This window comes from Periplaneta americana, chromosome 3 (assembly GCF_040183065.1).
Source record: "Periplaneta americana isolate PAMFEO1 chromosome 3, P.americana_PAMFEO1_priV1, whole genome shotgun sequence".
Classification (NCBI taxonomy): Eukaryota; Metazoa; Arthropoda; class Insecta; order Blattodea; family Blattidae; genus Periplaneta; species Periplaneta americana.
In genome coordinates, this window is record NC_091119.1 from 30,404,741 (window position 1) to 30,427,749 (window position 23,009).

General features: G+C 36.2%; 1 long non-coding RNA gene across 1 annotated transcript; it reads left to right on the forward strand.

Moving 5' to 3' along the window:
- Positions 1-424: 424 nt before the first annotated feature.
- On the forward strand, positions 425-22,670 carry LOC138697097 (uncharacterized). The gene is made up of 8 exons (XR_011331515.1): positions 425-549; positions 7,020-7,127; positions 13,425-13,568; positions 13,771-13,900; positions 14,124-14,233; positions 14,979-15,087; positions 15,297-15,392; positions 21,637-22,670. It is a non-coding gene; the product is annotated as an uncharacterized lncRNA (long non-coding RNA).
- Positions 22,671-23,009: the final 339 nt, after the last annotated feature.

Here is a 23,009-nt window from a genome sequence, read left to right on the forward strand (position 1 = left end):
AAAAGAGACGGATAAAAGAATTGAAAATAGAAAGGAATATTGAAGGAAAAATAGAGAATATAATAGAGGTGAAAATAGAGGGAATATATAGGATAAAGTAGAGGAGAAAATATAAGGGAAAATGATGTGAAAATAGAGTTTAAGCTTTGTTCGTGAAGTTCGTTTCTTCGCGAGATGGTCTCTCGAGAAGTCCGAGATATGGCCAGCAGTACTGCCAATTGAGCTAGTTTGTCATTAAATGTAATGATTTAAAATGTTTTTTTTTGGCAAGAAGTTGTTTTCTCTTGTATATTACTTAAATACAGATGTAGTAAGTTTTTATACACCCTCAAGTAAGAAATGAGGGTGTCTTTATTCATAATAAAGAATTGACGACTTTTGCAGTAGGGTAGTTTAGTAATTTTTGCTGACCTGTGTTGGCTATTCTGATTAGTGGAAAACGATGCGAAATAAATATGGCTGACTTACGTGTGATGTAAAATTTTATGTTGTGTTTTTTTTTATATAAAAAATGGATATAAGTGTGCCTTATGAAATTAAGGAAACGAGGTGAGAATACTTATAGGACTGTGAAAGTTAGGAAATAATTAGATGTATTTAAACTGTCTTGAGTGTAATGCTTTTCAAGACTGAAGTTTGGGTATGAATGAGGATGCGTAGTATAGGTCTACTATAGATAATTTGTATCGAGGTTTCTGGAGCAATGGGTTATAATTTAATAGGTACGATGGTATTGATGAATGTATTTTGTGTTAGAGTAAGCAGAAACAGACTGTAACGTATAATTTAATTAGCCAATATGACGTGTAGGTCTATAGTGCGCCATGTTCGTTTTAAGTGACTCGTGAGTAGACCTCGGATTTTTAGGCGATTAAAATATAATTGTAGGTACCTTAAATAGTTACGTAATGACAATAGGGTGAATGTAGAATATCCAACGCCCACTGAACGAATATTTCACTTTTATCACTGCCAATGTTGCGCTATAATCGTATATGCAAGGTAGGCTATAAGAAAAACCTAAACTAACCAAACCTAACCTTGAAAGAAGCAACAAGTTATACTAAATATGTGTAAAATTGGCCTATGTGTCTATAGTGGGCGGGACATAAGTAACGTTGACCGAGGAGGGTGCCAATAATTTATTTTGCGTGCACAAAGTTGAAATTTTGGAGTAAGAGGGAAAGAAAGATATCCGTTTTCTGAAATTTATACCTAATACTTTTCCTAGATTTTGCAAAGAAAAATTGCGTCTCTTGTTTGTTAACATTGGCTTGAAAGCAGAAAATGAGGGTTTTACATAAACTGATGTCAGTAGAGCATAGTATTTAAATCGTGGTATGAGGTATGTTTCACAGATGTACCATACAATAGAGCAGCGACAGTACGAAGAGTTGATAATCCTGGGTTTTTTGCGAAGCACTGTATTAAGTTTTTTTTTTACGAATTTTATCATCAAGAGGGCCAGGGGCCACGTTTTTTTTTCTTTCGCCTCTTCAATTAAATTCAGTTAATTGTAGATTAGGTTCTCCCGAAGATTGAAGGGCAGTAATAATGCGAATAAGAAATGAATGATGTGATTTGATGTACGTACGCAATGTCATGGTAAATTGATGAATCCTTGAATACATCCTAAATCTTTAGCTCAAAGTAATACATGTGGCATCCCTGCCTAGGATTAGAACTACAGTAAAACCTCGATAAGACGCGCCCGCTTATTATGCTATCCCGTGTAATACGCTTTTTTTGTCCGGTCCCTACACATTTCATATATAATACCCCGTTTGTTGAGCTCAAGTCCCGCATAATACGCTGTTTCTGTGGAATATTTTCGATGTAATTTTCAGCAATGTACTGTAACAGCAATGAAACATCTTGGTCATTGAACTCACTGGTGCCATTAACCTGAAAAGTATTGGTATTCGATCCTTTACCTGCACATTTAAACCTTCATACTTCATACCTTAGTATACCCCACTCTCTTGTTACGCTCTCTTATTCGACTCCTTACCTGCGCACTTAAAGCCAACATACAGTTACAATACCTCACCCTCTTGCTAACCCTCTCTCTTAAATAGCATTCCTCACTTGGCCGTAATAAAATTCTGGCAATTTTTGCTGGGCAGTGGAGTTTGTTTTCCTTTAGTGTATTGAAGTGTCTGTGAATGTCATTACAATGAGTGTTAAACGAAAAGTGCTTTCTGTGTCGAAAAAATTGGAAATCTTACGAAAGTACGATGAGAACAGTACTCTTACCCAGAAACAACTCCCTGGTTCTTTAGGAATGTCATCATCGATATTAAGAATGATAATAAAAAATCACAACTCAATCAATGCAGTTGCGACGTCGTCGGGAAGATATAATCGCAGAAACTGAAGTGTGATAAACATGAGGACTTGGAGAACACGCACACGGCAAGCAACTGTAAATGCCTTTTTTTTTTTTTTTTTTTTTTGTGAAATAATTAAGTACAGTACATATTGTAAATGTCTTTGACGTACAGTATAGTAATTACATAATGGAGTAATACTGCATTACCTTCCATGGGTCATGTATTTCGATAAAAAAAATGCTAATAGGCACTTGTATAAGTCAAAATTAGTATACCCGCCTAATACGCGATCCAAGTTAATACACGGTTTACACCCGGTCCCTTGAACAGCATCTTATCGGGGTTTTACTGTATGTCTTCAGTTTTCTTCAAATGTTGATTGTGATATTCTAGGGCTCAAAGCCAAGTTTCCCTGTGGGTAAGGATAGGTTGTGGTGGTAGTGCTACATCCTGAAGTTTCTCTCGAAATAACTGAATCATTGCAGGTGCCTTGACGATTTTTTTTATTGTGGAAAGCAGCTTAGGTTCATTGTAGGAAATTGAACACGTATCTTGTCAGCAACACAATTCAGGGCATGGATAAGACAAATGACATGGAAGAATGCGGGATAAAATAACCTTAGCAACTTGATAGCAGCAAGCATGTAGCAGGCCGCATCAGGTTGTATTACAAGTAGGCTACTTTATTCTCGTCCATTTTATTGGGGAGAAATACTTTGAAGCTATTATTAAGAAACTGGGCAAGCGTCTCCTGGTTGGTTCTTATAAAGTCTCTGCTGGAGATTAAGTAAGATGTAGATGGCGTGTGAGGATCCAATTTTCGACAATGAAATTACTCTATTTCCAATTAAAGATTGAAGTAGACATAAACAAAATAAAATGTATTACTCCGCAATCGCAAGCTAGCTACCAAAGCAGCACACAGGGCAGCCACCGTCTAATATATTGCAGACATTTCAACACATTCATTGAACTAAGCCGAAAAATGCTCACAGAGGATTAATATTTATTATTTCTCTTCTGGGAATAGTGGATTTTCTTTTTCTGTATATTCGTGATTAAATGTTATTCTTTGAAGAGTGGAGAATTTCTTTAATTCTACAGAAATTTATTTGAGGTTGGCAACACTGAATCTCGCACTGTGTTATACCAGCTGTGCTGATGTGCTTTGTGAAGCTGCAAGTCACCTTGGGAGGGATTTAACACCTATTATGCATTCGCGTTGCCATAATACACGTTACAATGATTTAACACGCAATGTCTGAAACTACTAATATAAACATGTTGTTTAAATCGTAAGAAAGTGTTCTTATAAGCATGTTTAATTCACTCGTATTCCATGTATATTATACATTTTATTATTTTAGAAGGGACTATTTTAATGTGAGGAAGAAGATGACAAGCATGAGTTTGGAGGCGTTGTGCATCCAATAGCCAATCAGGAACCATTATGCCACGTGCATTTATTTACATTTACTTCAATCTTTAGCTGGAAAGAGAGTAGCTATACTTGTTTTTTTTGAAAGAGGGACATGACAGGAGCTTTGCGATCGGAAAAACAACTGAATGTCACATAGCGTGGTAGGTTTGTTGTTATTGTAACAATGGTTGAGTTGCCAAACTTGCCTTTCCCACGTGGCGAGTGCTTAATAGCTCTCTTGGTGACATTTATTGTGCATGCAATGTTAGCATTGGTACGTTTCGTCTTTGATTCTCTGTCGATTTTTGTATTGTTTTCTTACCTTCGCGTCAATTGTCAGTGAATGTTTTAACGTCAATTGCTAGCTTTCATCAGCTGACAGGATGGTAGTCCATATTGGCAACATAGCACTGTAGTTCCAAGTTCAGCCGCTTAACTGTCATGTCCCATCTTTCAAAAAAAAAAACAACTATATGTATAGTAGCCTCGTTTAATTATTAGGCAGCGGCATTCCTTTTAAGATTTGTAGGTCTTTATTGCATGCACCGATAATGAAATTAAAATGCGACGTTGTCACGTCTTGTTTGTTGCTGCTATATATTAATATAACATGGAGTATTGGAGCGGCCTTCAAAAGACTTGATGACAATGGACAGCGCGACATAATTAAAATTATTGAAACTACAAAGCTTCCGTCTATACACTCCGCGTGGAGTATTGGAGCGGCCTTCAAAAGACTTGACGACAATGGACAGCGCGACATAATTAAAATTATTGACACTACAAAGCTTCCGTCCTCTTTGACACCGCTAGCCTACTAATTGAACGTGGCCACTATAATGACCAAGACTGTCAGTTGTCTCTTCAACAGAGATCCAAATGCATGAATCACCTATAGCTTCCCTTATCCTGCTTAACGTATGATCGTATTATATTGTGTAAGTTGTTTTTTCTTAGTGTAGATTGCAATGGAATGTTGCAATGACAGTATTTCTGTAGAAAGTTTCTGAATTGGCAGTTTTTAAGTGTATTGAAGGGTATGTTTGTCGCGACAAGTGCTTGACACAAATCTGCATGGAATTCGTTTCTTTTGTGTCGCCTTTGAAATGTGGTCAGTTAGGTAACAGTGATTGAAACACGATTTTCTTTGTGCATTTCCCTAATGTTTAGCCCCTTTAACGTGTTGACTTAAATGTGACTTTTGTTCAGAGTTTACCTGAAAGAATAGACTAAAATTAGTTTAATTAAATACCTGTGATGAAAGTATTAAGAAAATGTTGTGAGTTTTAGTAGAAATTTAATGCCTATTAATGGTTACATGAGAATTACATCCCATCTCGCCATCACCCATTACTTTTATATCAATTTAACCTAATCTTAGGAGATAAAGTTATCAAACTAAGAGCTTCATAGTAGTGGCTGTATATAGATCTGGTAAATGTACAAGGACTGTAATTTCACTGTGAAAATATTGCTAACATAATAGTTTTTTTTATTTTATTGGGTTATTTTACGACGCTGTATCAACATCTAGGTTATTTAGCGTCTGAATGAAATGGAGGTGATAATGCCGGTGAAATGAGTTCAGCACCGAAAGTTACCCAGCATTTGCTCGTAATGGGTTGAGGGAAAACCCAGGAAAAAACCTCAACCAGGCAACTTGCCCCAACCAGGATTCGAACCCAGGCCACTTGGTTTTGTGGCCAGACGCGCTGACCATTATTCCACAGGTGTGGACAACATAGTAGTGAAAATTCATGTAAAATGGAAATATTTAGTAACCTCTTTGTTACATAACTTATGCCACAATAGATAATTCAGCTGTCTGTAGAGAAAGTAGGACATTTTTGTATTCTCTGTCGAATTAATGATGAATTGGCTGCCAATATTTTCGGCATACTGGCGGTTTTCACAAACACTAGAATGAATGCAATAAGTATTTGAAAGAAATACACTTTAAAAGCTTTTCAACTCTTGATGTTAACTGCGGGAGGTTAAGAACTTAACATGGACCAGTCTTTAAGGGTATGTGTACGTGAACAACCACAATTTTTATCAGAAAATTCAGGCTCTAAATTTTTTTAATTTTATGCAGAAATGAACTCACAATTGGACAAAAATTACAAGGTACCACAACAAGACTTATTGGAACTTAAATATCTGATAAAAGTATAAAAAAGGTTACTAATACTATTTTTAAGAATTCACTTTATACTTTAAATTTTCACACATATTATTTCATAACTCCACAACCATTAGAGATAGAATTCTGAAATTTTGTACACCGATTAACATGCATTTATGTAAAAGTTAGACTACAATAATGCACATTTCTTTGAAAATAGAAAACTTAGGTCACAAAACATTATGTAAATTTTAACATAATTTATATATGACACAGAAAAAATTAAACGTATTAAAATAAACAATTCTACATGTCTGAGAGTAGTCTACTTTTCAGAAATAAGTGTTTATTACATGCAGAAAAAATATTAAATATGTTAGAGAGATCATAAAAATGTAATGGTTACCAAATGATGTAACTGTAGATTTTTTTTCATACTCTGATAAAACTGGTTTGAAAAATATTATTAGTAACCTTTTTTATGCTTTTATCAGATATTTAAGTTCTGATAAGTCTTGTTGTGGTACCTCGTAATTTTTGTCCAGTTGTGAGTTCATTTTCTTATAACATTTTAGAAATTTAGAGCCTGCATTTTTTGATAATATTTGTGGTCGTACTTCCTGGTGTATTCTTTTACTGTTTCCAGATTGTAACATAAATGTAGGTATTTTTAGGTACTATAAGTTTACCAAATGTGGCCATATAATAAAAGGGGCTAGAAAATATTGAGAATAGGACGCATGTTTATATGACATTTTTTTTCCATTAATACACACACACACACATATACATCTAAACTGGGCTCTAACCTTAGGGAAATGCCACTGCCCCGTGTATAGAAGCAAGCCCATTTATTTTCATATAAGTTACCTATTTTGTGAGGAACAGAAAAAGTTTTTGCCTAAAATCGTAGCAGTAGTTTGAGAAGGTTTTCTGGTGGATAGCCGTTAAAAAAAGGGGGGTCAATGTTGGGATCATTTTGATTTTGGTGTGATTGTGATTTAAATTTGATATTTGGCAAAATTCTCATAGTGAGTAGTGTCGGGTTAATATGAGAAGGAAGTAAAAGCAGGAATTATAAAATAGAGAATGTATATTGCAGTTTAGATTGAGATGAGATTATGTTGGGATTTGTTTACAGATTGTACACGGACCTGTGGAGGATGACTGCTACTGCTTTACCCGAGACTGATGAGGAGGACTGGTATGAAGATTTGAAGGTCTTTGACTGGAAGGTTGTCTGCTTAAGGTAGGATATTAAACTATTGGAATGAAATAGATGTATATAAATGATTATATTTAGGTAAATACCGTACCTATATTTGAAATTCGTTATGAAGAAAAAGAGTGTGGGCAGTTTTGCTCAGCTTTCTTTGCACTTTGCTAGATTATGGTGTTACGAAGAAAATGAGTGGGCAATTTTGCTCAGCTTTCTTTCCATTTTGCTAATTTGTTATGAAGAAAATGAGTGCAGGCAGTTTTACTTGGCTTCCTTTCCACTTTGCTAATTTGTTATGAAGAAAATGAGTGTAGACAGTTTTACTCGGCTTTCTTTCCACTTTGCTAATTTGTTATGAAGGAAATGAGTGTGGGCAGTTTGGTAGGTTTTCTTTTCAATTTTCTAGATTATGGAATTTGTTATGAAGGAAATTAGTGTGGGCAGTTTGGTAGGCTTTCTTTTCAATTTTCTAGATTATGGAATTTGTTATGAAGGAAATGAGTGTGGGCAGTTTGGTAGGCTTTCTTTTCAATTTTCTAGATTATGGAATTTGTTATGAAGGAAATTAGTGTGGGCAGTTTTGCTCGGATTTCTTTCCACTTAGCTAGATTATGGAATTTGTTAGGAAGAAACTGGGTGTGGGCAGTTTTGCTAGGTTTTCTTTTCACTTTTGTAGATTATGGAATTTGTTATGAAGGAAGTGAGTGTGGGAAGTTTTGCTAGGTTTTGTTTCCACGTTGTTAGGTTATGGAATTTGTTATGCAGAAAATGAGTGTGGGCAGTCTTGTTAGGTTTTCTTTTCACTTTTGTAGATTATGGAATTTGTTATGAAGGAAGTGAGTGTAGGCAGTTTGGTAGGTTTTCTTTTCACTTTTCTAGATTATGGAATTTGTTATGAAGGAAATGAGTGTGGGCAGTTTGGTAGGTTTTCTTTTCACTTTTCTAGATTATGGAATTTGTTATGAAGGAAATGAGTGTGGGCAGTTTGGTAGGTTTTCTTTCCACTTTTCTAGATTATGGAATTTGTTATGAAGGAAATGAGTGTGGGCAGTTTGGTAGGTTTTCTTTTCACTTTTCTAGATTATGGAATTTGTTATGAAGGAAATGAGTGTGGGCAGTTTTGCTAGGTTTTGTTTCCACTTTGTTAGGTTATGGAATTTGTTATGAAGAAAATGAGTGTGGGCAGTCTTGTTAGGTTTTCTTTTCACTTTTGTAGATTATGGAATTTGTTATGAAGGAAATGAGTGTGGGCAGTTTGGTAGGTTTTCTTTTCACTTTTCTAGATTATGGAATTTGTTATGAAGGAAATGAGTGTGGGCAGTTTGGTAGGTTTTCTTTCCACTTTTCTAGATTATGGAATTTGTTATGAAGGAAATGAGTGTGGGCAGTTTGGTAGGTTTTCTTTTCACTTTTCTAGATTATGGAATTTGTTATGAAGGAAATGAGTGTGGGCAGTTTGGTAGGTTTTCTTTCCACTTTTCTAGATTATGGAATTTGTTATGAAGGAAATGAGTGTGGGCAGTTTGGTAGGTTTTCTTTCCACTTTTCTAGATTATGGAATTTGTTATGAAGGAAATGAGTGTGGGCAGTTTGGTAGGTTTTCTTTTCACTTTTCTAGATTATGGAATTTGTTATGAAGAAAATGAGTGTGGGCAGTCTTGTTAGGTTTTCTTTTCACTTTTGTAGATTATGGAATTTGTTATGAAGGAAGTGAGTGTGGGCAGTTTTGCTAGGTTTTGTTTCAACTTTGCTAGGTTATGGAATTTGTTATGAAGGAAATGAGTGTGGGCAGTTTTGCTAGGTTTTCTTTTCACTTTTGTAGATTATGGAATTTGTTATGAAGGAAGGTGAGTGTGGGCAGTTTTGCTAGGTTATGGAATTTGTTATGAAGGAAATGAGTGTGGGCAGTTTTGCTAGGTTTTCTTTTCACTTGTGTAGATTATGGAATTTGTTATGAAGGAAGTGAGTGTGGGCAGTTATGCTCGGTTTTGTTTCCACTTTGCTAGGTTATGGAATTTGTTATGAAGGAAATGAGTGTGGGCAGTTTTTCTAGGTTTTGTTTCCACTTGCTAGGTTATGGAATTTGTTATGAAGGAAATGAGTGCGGGCAGTTTTCTCAGCTTTCTTTCCACTTTGCTAGATTATGGAATTTGTTATGAAGGAAATGAGTGCGGACAGTTTTGCTCAGCTTTCTTTCACTTTGCTAGATTATGGAATTTGTTATGAAGGAAATGAGTGCGGACAGTTTTGCTCGGCCTTCTTTAACTTTGCTAGATTCTGGAATTTGTTATGAAGGAAATGAATGCGGACAGTTTTACTTTGCTTTCTTTCACTTTGCTAGATTATGGAATTTGTTATGAAGGAAATGAGTGTGGGCAGTTTTGCTAGGTTTTTCTTTCCACTTTGCTAGATTATGGAATTTGTTAAGAAGGAAATATGTAATATGCATGAAATATGGGTGAATTATACATGCTTATAAGAACAGTTTTTTAGGATTTAAATGATATGTTTATATTAGTAGTTTGAGGCATGAAAAATCATTGTAATGTGTATTATGGCAATGCACATGCATATTAGGCATTAACCCAGATAAGACTGACGTACTATATATAGGACACCGGACGTTTTATTTTTTTTAACATTGTTGTGTAAGATTTTCATAGTCGGCAAACATGATACCATAATCCTTATGTGTTATAAATTGCCTCCAATTTTTTTTTTTTATTGTGTTCAGTCTGTCATAGTCATTGTTGTGAACATATTTGTGTGAGTCATGGCTGTGGAGCGGAACATGTTGTTCTCGAAGTCGGTATATATCACATGCTATAGATATAATGCGTTTGATATTGATAGGGCATACTCGTATGATGTGCTTCGTATATAATAATTCATAATTTGATTCAATTTTTTATTTAGTGTTATGCCATATCATGGTAAAGTTAGGCGTACTACATGTAGTACGTCAGTCATAAAAGGGGAGATTTCATGAGACTGATGGTAATCATGTTATTATAGGGGTTTTCACTAAATGAAGCCTTACAAATGATTCAAGACGACCAAGTTGCTGTACCTAAATGCAATAACATTTCCATCACCATTTTATCACTAATAAATGCGTGTGGTAACGTAACTGATGAGGATTCTGGTGATGAAAATAACCCTACAATTGACAGTATGCCTGGTAGTCAGTTGCGAGCTGAGACGGCAGTAACCCTCAACACACAAGGAGAGAGAATGGATGATTATGATGACGAAAGTCATAATGGTGATGATGAACGTAGTAAAGGCGATGGTGAGAATGGCAGTAGAAATGCTAGTGATTCAGCAACGGATATACAGATGAAGAGAAAGAATAATAAATTTCAATTGGCAAGAAGTTGACATACGGCAGGGAAATAGTACATTTTTCAATTTCCGTGCACACAGTTTCAAGTTACCGTACTCCAGAAATTTGAAGAAGAAAGTATCAGTGAAATAGCCCAATATCATATATTAGTTACAACAAAAATACGGGTGGACCAAAATTTCAATCTGTACAAAACATCTATTAGAAACAAGAAATGGCACTTCAGTCTGCATTGATGTAGCAGAACAAAATGCATGCACGCTATACAAGATAAACTCCAATGAAAAACTCGATCATCTTGCATTTCGCAAACGTCTTATCTGTTCTCGAATCCACTGCTCGACATGTACAGTCAAGTGGTAGACCAGCAGTCGTCAACTCACTGCACTCTCGGGCTATCGTCTCTTATCCGCAGGTGCATTTGTGGCTGCTGGCGGGTATGCTCTGTACCTAATCCTGCCGCACTTACCCTTTACCCATTTGAGCGAATGCTGTCGACCACTGCGGTAGACCATCTCATCTAAGACTGAGCAAAAAGATTCAATGTTTGATGGAAGTAATCATTTTGTGGTATCTCAAGAAAAACAAACTGGATGCAGGCAGTGTCACACAAATACAACAATAATATGTATGAAGTGTGATGTTGGTGTACATATAAAATGTTTTATCACGTATCATACACCACAAACATTCTCGAAAAATACAATAATCTTATTTTGTGTGAGTGATATTATAATTTTGTGTTAATTTCATGTATTGTTAAGCTAAACAATTTATATACATTTGTGCTAAAACGACTTATGTCATAATGTTTTTGCATGGGGATATGACTGACGTCCTATATATAGGACACTGAAAATTTCGGATACTATCAACATAAAAATTTAAAAAACAGCTTTGTTATGTTATATCAATTACAATTAAATAATTCATACAAAAAAATCGTATTTTTTTAGCAAAAAATAATTCAGTCTTACCTGGGTTAAGTGTAACTCCCAAGAGGACTTTCAGCTTCACAGAGCACATGAGTGCTGCTGGTAACACAGTGCGAGATTGAGTGTTGCCAACCAGAAAGAAATTTGTGTAGAATTAAATAAATTCTCCATTCTTGGAAGAATAATATTTAATCAGGAATGTACAGAAAAGGGAAATCCACTATTCCCAGTAGAGAAATAATGAACCCTTCGGTATCAACATGCATATACAGTATCTGACTAAAATTCTTTGATATCCCTATATCCTTGTGTTGCTGAATCATCGTGTCTGTCAGCACAAAATTGGTGTCTCCTCTTCCCCTAGCGTGTGTGCGTTCCGAGAACAATCACGTGAGAGGTGCATGTCTTAATTTTGGAATGGCATTTTGACTTGTCTAATGTATATATCAGATGATGGCTGTCCTGCATGCTCACTTGCTGAAAATAATGCACCCTGGTGGCTAGCTTGCAATTTTGGAGTAATACATTTCGGTTTTGTTTATGTGTACTTGAATGCTTAGTTGGAAATAGTTTAGATTATGGAATTTGTTATGAAGAAAATGAGTGCGGGCAGTTATCCTCAGCTTTGTTTCCACTTTACTAATTTGTTATGAAGAAAGTGAGTGTGGGCAGTTTTGCTAGGGTTTCCTTCCATTTTGCTAGATAATGGAATTTGTTATGAAGGGAATGTGTTTGGGCAGTTTTGCTAAGTTTTGTTTCCACTTTGCTAGATTATGGAATTTGTTATGAAGGGAATATGTGTGGGCAGTTTTGCTAAGTTTTCTTTTCACTTTGTTAGATAATGGAATTTTTTATGAAGGAAAAGGGTGTGGACAATTTTGCTGGGTTTTTCTTTCCACTTTCGAGATTATGGAATTTGTTATGAAGAAAATGGCTGTGGGCAGATTTGCACGGTTTTTCTTTCCATTTTGGTAGATTATGGAATTTGTTGTGAAAGAAATGAGTGAGGGCAGTTTTGGTCGGTTTTTTTTTTTCCACTTTGCTAGATTATGGAATTTGTTACGAAGAAAATGAGTGCAGGCAATTTTGCTCGGTTTTTCTTTCCACTTTGGAGATTATGGAATTTGTTACGAAGAAAATGAGTGCAGGCAATTTTGCTCGGTTTTTCTTTCCACTTTCGAGATTATGGAAATTGTTATGAAGAAAATGGCTGTGGACAGGTTTGCACGGTTTTTCTTTCCATTTTGATAGATTATGGAATTTGTTGTGAAAGAAATGAGTGAGGGCAGTTTTGGTCGGTTTTTCTTTCCACTTTGCTAGATAATGGAATTTGTTACGAAGGAAATGAGTGCAGGCAATTTTGCTTGGCTTTTCTTTCCACTTCCTAGATTATGGAATTTGTTATGAAGAAAATGGCTGTGGGTAGGTTTGCACGGTTTTTCTTTCCATTTTGGTAGATTATGGAATTTGTTGTGAAAGAAATGAGTGAGGGCAGTTTTGGTTGGTTTTTCTTTCCACTTTGCTAGATTATGGAATTTGTTACGAAGAAAATGAGTGCAGGCAATATTTTGCTCGGTTTTTTTTTTTTTTTCCACTTTCTAGATTATGGAATTTGTTATGAAGAAAATGGCTGTGGGCAGGTTTGCACGGTTTTTCTTTCCATTTTGGTAGATTATGGAATATGTTGTGAAAGAAATGAGTGAGGGCAGTTTTGGTCGGTTTTTCTTTCCACTTTGCTAGATTATGGATTTTGTTACGAAGAAAATGAGTGCAGGCAATATTTTGCTCGGTTTTTCTTTCCACTTTCTAGATTATGGAATTTGTTATGAAGGGAATGGGTGCGGGCAGGTTTGCTTGGCTTTCTTTCCACTTTGCAAATTTGTTAGAGAGGAAATGAGTGAGGGCAGTTTTACTTGGTTTTACTTTCTTGTTTCTAGATTATGGAATTAGTATTAGCAATGCTGTTTCTATATCTTGGTGTTTCATAGATTGCCGAAGATTTAGACAACATGTAATGAAATGTGATTGCCACGTGTCTTGTTTCAGGGCGTTTTGGGGCAGTTTAGGCGTAGGTGTTAGATTCTGTGGAGTAAGTAACAGAAGATGAGACGGTGGTAGTGAAGCAGCACTGCAAGAGCAGATGGGAGACAACTGTGGAGCAAATTCCAGTCAGGATACATGCATAAACTGGTAAATATGGATTACTAACTAATGTCGATATTTAAACACAGTAACAATACCAGAAAAATAATGAAAATTTTGTGGATTTCGATTTTTGATGATGTGCATGTGCTGGTACTCCTGATTCAGTTTGCTAATGTTGCTGTTTCATAAGTTGCCGAAAATGTAAGCCACTTGTAAAGACGTGTGGTTGTGATGTGTCTTGTTCTAGGGTGTTTTGGGGCAGATGTGGACTCTGGATGAACTGACACAGAAGATGGTGGCAATCGAGGGGCAATGTTGCAGGAGATGGGAAGCGGCAACTGTGGAGGAAATCCTAGTCAGGATACATGCGTAAGCTGGTAAACATGGATTACTAACTAATGTCAATATTTAAACACAGTAATTAGGAGTAGTTATAATACAGTCAGAGAAAATAGTTGAGAATATAAATTTAGTGGATTTAGGTGTCTGAAGATTTGCATGTTCTATTATGAGTACAGTTTCCATATATTGCTATTTTACAGGTTGCAGAGAATGTAAGTTATCTGTAAAGGAATGTAATTGTCGTGTGTCTTGTTCCAGGACGTTTTGGGGACAGTTGCAGACTCTGAAGGAGGTAACAAGGCAGCCCTGGGACAGGAGATGGGACACAACTGTGGATCAAATATCAGCCAGTAAACGTGCATAAAGTGGTAAAAATGGATTACTAACTAATGTCGATATTTAGGCCGTGTCTCAAAGCTACATTTTCAGCTGAAGTGAACTAGATTGTTGACTAAATAGCCGGATGTGACGTCAGAAGTTATGATCCAAAGATACATACTGCATAGCAATCTAGTTCGTAGTAGCTAGTCAACGAAAATGCTTGCTTGATTGATGACTTGTTCACTAAATAAACATGGATACCTCATCATCAGCAAATGGGGTTGTGAAATCTGAAAATGCTTTGGAAGTGAAATAATGTAAATATAATGTAGAATAACATGTTAACTTTGAACACTGACGTTGTTAGTACCTTCTGTACAATGTTTTAAACATTATTGTAATATATTAAGCCCTTATCATTTCCACATAACTCGTAATGAAACTGCATTAGGACACTGCCTTCTTAATTCAGTGCTGCACCGTGATGTCATGGTTTTTAGAAAAAATAATCTATGAAGAAGGCCGTGTTTGAAGCATACATTTCCAAAGCTCCCTAGTATATAGTTTACAAGTCACCTAGTTGCTAGTCACTAGTGTGTAGTGTGGACTTGAGCTTTGAGACACACCTTAAACAGAGTAAAATAGCAATGATAATAGTACAGTGACAGAATATAGTTAAATGGATTTGGGTTTCTGAAGGTTTGCATGTTCTATTATGAGTGCAGTCTCCATAGGTTGCAGAGAATGTAAGCTACTTGTAAAGAAATGTGATTGTCATGTGTCTCGTTCCAGGGTGTTTTGGGGCAGTTGCAGACTCTGGAGGAGTTAACGAGGCAGCTCTAGGACAGGAGATTTGAGACAACTGAGGATCAAATGCCAGCCAATAAACGTGCATAAACTGGTAATGATGGATTACTAACTAATGTTGATATTTAAAGAGAATAAATTAGCAGTGGTAATAATACAGTGGCAGAATATAGTTAAGAATTGAAATTTAGTGAATTGATGTTACTGAAGATATGCATGTTGTATTATCTGTCCAGTTTGCATAGGTTGCCGAAAATATAAGCCACTTATAAAGAAATGTGATAGTGATGTGTTCTGTTGCAGGGTATTTTGGGGTAGTTGCGGACTGAAGGCAGCTCTGGGACAGGAGTTGGGATATAGCTGTGGATGGAATACCAGTCAGGAAACGTGCATAAACTGGTAAATATTAATTACAAACTATGTTAAAATTGTTATGTTTTGAAAGTTTTGGGTAGAACTTGGATCTGGATTATTGTTTCGTGGATTATAGACACTGTGTACAGGGTGAAGGGGTATGAATACATTAATTTGAAGAACAGAATCTTTGGGTTGTAAGTAACCGAAAAGTGAGATATCATTTTGGTATTTGAATAATGGCTTAGGCAAAAGAAATAATTTCTGTGTAAAGTTTGAATGTCATTTATGGTAAAAGTAATGAGTTTTGAGGCAAGATGTTGTGCTCATTTCTGACACCAATTTTTGTTATACTAATTCTGACACCAGTATTTATTATACCATATGTGACACCAGTATTTTGTCGTGCCACTTGCCACGACAAGGGCGGATGGCTTATCTTTGAGATAATCACAAGTTATAAAATCTATCAAGATAACACAAACGAATTAGACACTGCGTTATACTTCCTAACTCTCTAATATGATTTATAAACTGTACTTGCTTATGGATAGGAGGGATTCCTACTTAGAATGTGATCTCAGGCTTTCGGAATAATCACAAGTGTAGAAATTCACTATTACTAAGTTTATTAATGAAATATCAATTTACTACAGACGGATTATTAAATATTGAGATTGAATGATTTAGAAAGTATGAAAATTTCTGTTAATTCTAAAGTACCAAGATAAACTAGTTGAATGAAAAGTCTAAAGATTGAACTGATGATTTTACTTACAGTAGATAGTAGGGCGAACCCTGATGCTGTTCAGAGGTGATGCCATTTTCAGAACTTCTTCCTGGACGTTGGGAAGTTACGAGCGCTACTCCATGACCGCTGTCTTGACCAATAACTAATGGCTGCGTGTTGGACTTTTCATGTCCTTTTATAAATTCTCGAACTGTGTCCTTTGTGACGTAACAGAGTGACGCTATTTTACCCGCGAATCTTCTAAAAAGACGGTGTTGCAGTCACTGAACACCACGTTTCTGATTCTTAACCATTATTTGAAATCGGCATTTCCGGTCGTCACTTAGAACAATACAGATTTAAGGAACTCTCGCGACTGAATCTCTGTTTTTAGATTTACCAGTAACCAATAGAAATTGATGTCTTGCGAGAGACGCTGCACGTTATATGTCAGCTGTTGCTAAGACTGACTTTGTGCTACGAGTAAAATGCAAACGTATGCATTTCTACCTGGTTCAAGGACTGGACTTTGACTTTGATGAGTTAGCTAAACTGTGCTCTGTAATCTGTCGAAACAGGAAGCGAGCTCTCGCATTGTAAAGGCATGTTTGAATCTTTTAATAAGTACGATTTCATTACTTTCAAATAAAGTGAAAATATATTGCTTATGGTCATAACAAAGTTACGATTGCTTATCATAATCCTTGGGCACAACAATATGAATATGAAGAAGAAGCAGCTGAAAAGTTATTGCTTCGTAATTTTTTGGGAAAATATTTCATTTGTGTAATAACTAATAACATACAAAATTAACTTATTGAAAACGCATTTACAGTGTGATGAAACTTACTGAGATATTTTGCATTGCTGCACTTTAGGGTTGTTTGGCAAGTGTATGCTGGAAGTATGGTTATTAGAGATGAACAAAACTAACTGTGACTTTCGCTTGCTGTGTTTGCCTTTTGAGTCTTGGCTCGTCATTCTCGTGCGCTTCGAGTCTTGCTTGTCATTCTCGAAATAACATTCGGCATGGAAAGATTTCGTAACTTTGAATAACATACGAGGCGTGTTCTTAAAGTAAGTTCCGTTTTCAATTATAGCTGTCGCATCGCTGTAATCGTTATTTTGCGCATACGTGTTTTCTTCTTCAGTCCTCAGGCAAGCTGTGCATGCAGTTTCAGAGAGCTTCAGTCCGTGTGTGTGGTTAGTTCTGAACAGTTGAAATGTTTAAAGTGATCGAGCACCCCACCAACTGTGAGATCTGGTCTGTTATCCATTTCTTGAATGCGAGAAACATCAAACCAGCTGACAATCATTGTCAACTTTGTGAGGTGTATGGTGATGATGCCATTAGTGATGGAATGGTCAGGAGATGGGTTAGGAAGTTCAATGAGGGCTGCGTCTCTGTGCATGACGAGTAGCGTACCGGTCGGCCATCTTTGATCAATGACGATTTGATGTGTGCTGTCGATGAAAAAATTAATGAGGACAGGACGTTCACAATTTTTTCGCTTTCCTTGAATTTTCCACAAATGTTGCGGAGTGTTCTCTACAAAATTGTGACAGATCAATTACGATATCGGAAATTGTGCTCACGATGGGTACCCAAGATGCTCACCGAGGAACACAAAACCAAACGAGCTTCCAGTGCATTGAGCTTTCTCACACGTCACAGTGAACAAGGCACTGAGTTTCTTGACCATATGGTGACAGGTGACGAGACGAGACTTGGGTGTCTCACATGACACCTGAATCCAAGATGCAAGATCGTGTACACTGTTTTTTGGGACAGAAAAGGAGTCCTACTCATCGAATTCTTGCCTCAGGGTGAAGCCATTAATAGAGAAACCTATTGTCAGACCTTGAAGAAGCTCCGTTGCGCAATTCAGAACAAGAGATGAGGGATGCTGACCGACGGAATTGTGTTGCTTCATGACAATGCTCGGCCACACACAGCTTGTGACACCCAAAATGTCATCTCGAAATTTGGCTGGGAACAAATTGACCATTCGGTGATGAACATTTTGATGGCGACGATGAAGTGAAAACAGCAGCGTGGGAGTGGTTTGCATCACAGGTGGGGAATTGTACAATGAGGGGATAGAAAGACTTGTGCCACGACTTGATAAATGCTTCAATAATGGTGGAGATTATGTTGAGAAGTAATTGAAGTGTGGGCAATACAATGCAACAATGGTTTGTAAATATCTTCCCGTTTACTTACTACACCCTTTTGGAACTTACTTTAAGAACATGCTTTGTACATCATTGAAATAAATAACTAAATGTTTAAATGAGACAAGAAGACAAAACAGAACGGTATCTTGGTTATAAAAATGTTGTGGTTTTATTATATGATATAGCCTATGGTTATATAAATAAATAAAAAAAATTCTCAAATAAATTTTCCTTTTCAAAGAAACATAAAACATGACATTAATATCTTGTTAGTTGAGATTGCACACTTGATCTTAAAGATATGAAAAGAAAATTCGTAGCCTTTTAATGAGGTCCTAGTAATTAAATAAAGAATGGGGAACGGATTATTATACACTGAAAGGTAGAGATGATTGAAATAGGCTATTTGATTGTTTATACATATATAACAGTTGCCAAAGTAGATGAAAGTTCAGTCAGGTATAAACAACAGTGGCGATTCAAGGCTGCTTGACTGCAGTTTGTCGAGACTTGTCAATATCGACTCTTGAAACACTCACAACCAGTCTTTACGTTGAGGACATGACTTAATACAATATTGTTTTGTGGGTTTTTGGCTTTGCGGGCACTGTTAGTCTCGTTTTCTCGATTGTTGTTCATCTGTAATGGTTATGTTAATAAATAAGTATTCCCTTCTGTCATTTATACAGGTCACAGCTGTGGATTGGATTTAAGAAATGTTAGAAACGGTACAGTTCATTTAAAACCGTAAAAGAAAAGTTCACAGCTGACTAGTCATGGATATTGTTTTCAATGTTGCCGAGATTTTAGAATTTGGCTGCTGACTTGAATATGTTTAGTTAAGGGGAGAGGATGGTATTTTTTAAAACTTTTTTCCTATTTGGTGTAAATTATTAATTTTTTGTATGTAGAGAGCTCATAGCTGTGGCAACTCGACCAAATAAAAATATTTTGAAAAAAAAATTATTTGGGGGCCCAAATTTGAAAAAAATATACCCAATGCAGGATTGTACTAAAACTGATATATCTAAACCGTTTTTAAAGATACATTCAAACAGTTTTTGCAATGTATTTGCAAAAGTATGTTCTACAAACTGTCTGTAACAGAATTTTGATATTAGTCCCTACGTTTGTAAAATAAACAATTAAAATTTAGTAACAATTTTCTGATTTCCTTTCTTGCAAACAAACGGACGTATTTTTAAAATGAAATCAATTAACAAAATTCTGTTACAGAGAAAAGTTTCCTAATAGTCTAAAGAATGTGTGTTCTAAATTTCATGCATGTATCTTTAATAGTTCAGAAATTATATCCATTTTGCCTGGCAATGTAGCAAATGTCGGATCCCGGCCAACTAGTCACTCATAACTAGTGCACCTCAGCACATGTGTGGACTTCGGTCCTAGATTCATAGACATCTATGATGTAGTGCAGAGGGTGGCCACTAGAGGGAACCCAAGAGTTGGAACTCAATCAGAGACAATTCTGTCCGACGCCGGGGTTGTATCCGGTGTGGCTTAGTGGATAAAGCATCAGCACGTAGAGCTGAAAACTCGGGTTCAAATCCCGGCACCGGAGAGAATTTTTCTCCGTTCCATTACTCTTTCATCGTAAAAAAAATGAAGTTATTGGAAACCGATAAAAGCGGGCGTGTGATTTAAAAATCCATAGTGCAGGAAGTTTAAAAATGACATCTCAACATCCAATAAGGGCACAAATACCCACAAAATGTTATGCAATGCATTCCACACATATCAAAGGGTATTTTAAAGAAAAAAATATTTTTTGAAAATTTAATTTACTGGAAACAACAATAAGAGTGGGTGAGTGATTTAAAAATCCATAATGCAGGAAGTTAAAAAATGTCTATCCACACATATCAGAGAGTATTTTAAAGAATATAATTTTTTTTTTTTTAATTTAGTCATTTTTCATCAAAAATACCATCATCTCCCCTTAATGTGGAACACTGTTATGGTAAAGTTGAAATCCATGTGCCTGCATACATTTGTAAATGAAACTTGTTTTGAAGTTTACTTATGCCTATTGGTAGAGTGTTTTAAGATTAGAGAGGAGGGTTAACAAATGAAGTTTCCTGGTATTGTGGAAATTGTTTCCACCTGAGTACAGTCCTGTTAGGTGAAATAACAATAAGGAATGCTGTGGTCGTGCAGGTAGAAAATTGATTTTCACCTCATTGCACTGCTGTTTAGTGAAATATTCTTTCGATACCTTATTGCCTTGTGAAAGTAGACAGTTTTATAATGATCTTCAATTCTTGTGCCGCTGGTAGTGATGAAATGAAATAATGGAGGAAATATTGTATTTTGCATCTCTACTGAAATGTGGGAAAAGGAAGTGTCGTGAAGTTTTTGTTGGGACACTGGGACAATAATGTGAAAACTGGAAATGTCACAGCAAAACTGGGATATCTGTTTAGACTAACTTAATGTATGGTCACACATTGCTACTTTTGCAGTGCAACTTTTGTACTGCAGCTGAAAAGTTGCGTGTCGTGTTCACAACTAAGCCAAAAGTAGCGCGCTGCACGCTACTTTTTGTGCTGCAAAAGTTGCAACTGGAGGTTGCGAGTCTGTTCACACACAAGGCGCTACTTTTGCAGCCGCAGTCATGCTGCAGGTTTCCATCTCTGTGTTGAGTTCTCAATATACATTTTGTGGTTATGTTCGCATTATTAAGAAACTCATGCGAAAACTTCCTTATCTATTATTTGCTTTTCTGTCGTATTTAGTATTCAGAAATTGACATTATTTTTACTATAAAGCTTTTAAAAACGCCTGTATACTTAAATGATAACCAACAGTATATTCACGTAATCAATGTTGGCAACCCTCCTGTTTGGAACTATGCTACGGAAAATTTAAAAAATGAATTATATCGTCAGCAATTATGCTCAGACTGTGTTGTGTATTTAATACATGTTAGAAATAATTTATTTTCATCACATTTAACATTAAAATATATCCAAACAATAAAAGTATCATTGGCACATTTGGGTGGCAACACTGGTTGCAACCGCAGCAAAAGTTTCAACAAAACCGATATCAAAAATGCTGCGGCTGCAACCCTGAGAACCCTGTTCACACGTCGCTACTTTCAAGCTGCGTGCAGCATGGAAAAGGAGCGGGCAGCAGGTTCGGCAGCTGCTACTTTTCGGGTTGCACCGTTGTTCACACGTCGCAGTACAAGAGTTGCGCAGTTTTTTGTACTGCAGCGCTGCAAAAGTAGCGACGTGTGACCGTACCTTTAATAGTACAAGTAATGAGGAAATAGAAAAAAAAAAAATAAAAGGAATTGTAAAGTAAGATATGACATTTTGGATAACAGTGAGCTGATATTATTGTGAATTTCTCCTCCAGGTGTTCTGTCTGCCGGTCAGGGGATGACCACAGCTTTTCCTGAGACGAGTGAGCAAGATTAAGAAGTGAAGGATTTCAAGAGGACATCAGAAGGAGTAAAGGATTTCAAGAGGACATTAGGAGTGAAGGATTTCAAGACATCAGAAGGAGTAAAGGATTTCAAGAGGACATCAGAGGGAGTGAAGGATTTCAAGAGGACATCAGAAGGAGTGAAGGATTTCAAGGACATCAGAAGGAGTAAAGGATTTCAAGAGGACATCAGGAGGAGCAAAGGATTTCAATAGGTATGTCACCAGCTTAAGGTTGGAAAGACTTATAATGCACAGTACATTAGAACAGATTATACAGGGTGAACCATAAGTAATGTAAATAATTCCTTGAGTAAAGAGCAACAAAAAAATCAAATAGCATTTTGCTATATTATCAACTACTTACTTACTTACTTACAAATGGCTTTTAAGGAACCCGAAGGTTCATTGCCGCCCTCACATAAGCCCGCCATCGGTCCCTATCCTGTGCAAGATTAAGCCAGTCTCTATCATCATACCCCACCTCCCTCAAATCCATTTTAATATTATCCTCCTATCAACTACTAGGTTATTTAATGTCGATGAGATTGGTGATAGTGAGATTATATTTGGCGAGATGACGCCGAGGATTCGCCATAGATTACCTTGCATTCATATTATGGTTGGGGAAAACCTCGGAAAAAGCCCAACCAGGTAATCAGCCCAAGTGGGGATCGAACCCGTGCCCGAACGCAACTTCAGACCAACAGGCAAGCACCTTAACCGACTGAGCCACGCCGGTGGCACGGCACGGTTCTTTCAAAGTAAATGGATAAGGTTAAGGAATATGTCTATATTGTAGAGATCGTGAAGAATAATGATGCATATTTCACGTTATGAAAACGAAATTTTAAAACGTTTAGGGAAAAATAAATATACGATATGCTTATTTCACGTTGAAGTAAGAAACAAAATTGAAATAGTAATATTATAAAACAAGTGTATAATAAGTGAGTTTCATTTGCTTTTTTTTTTTTTTTTTTTTTTTTTTAAGATGCAGTAGAATTTCTTGTATCTGGGAACTGTGGGACAAAGGCAGTGCGGGATAACTGATTTTGCGGGATAATTGGAAAATATGTTTATAGGTTATGTAAAGACATAATATACTGCAGAATCATGTTTTTTCCATGTTGAAATGTAGTAATTTTCATATAGATATTTCAAAATTAAGTTTTGAAATACGTACAATGTTTATTTTTAGTACTGAATACGGTAACGTACATTGTAATACATAATAGTGTAAGAAATATTAGACGTTTTCTTAACCTTATGACAATTTGAAATAGCGGCTTTGTGACACGAAGA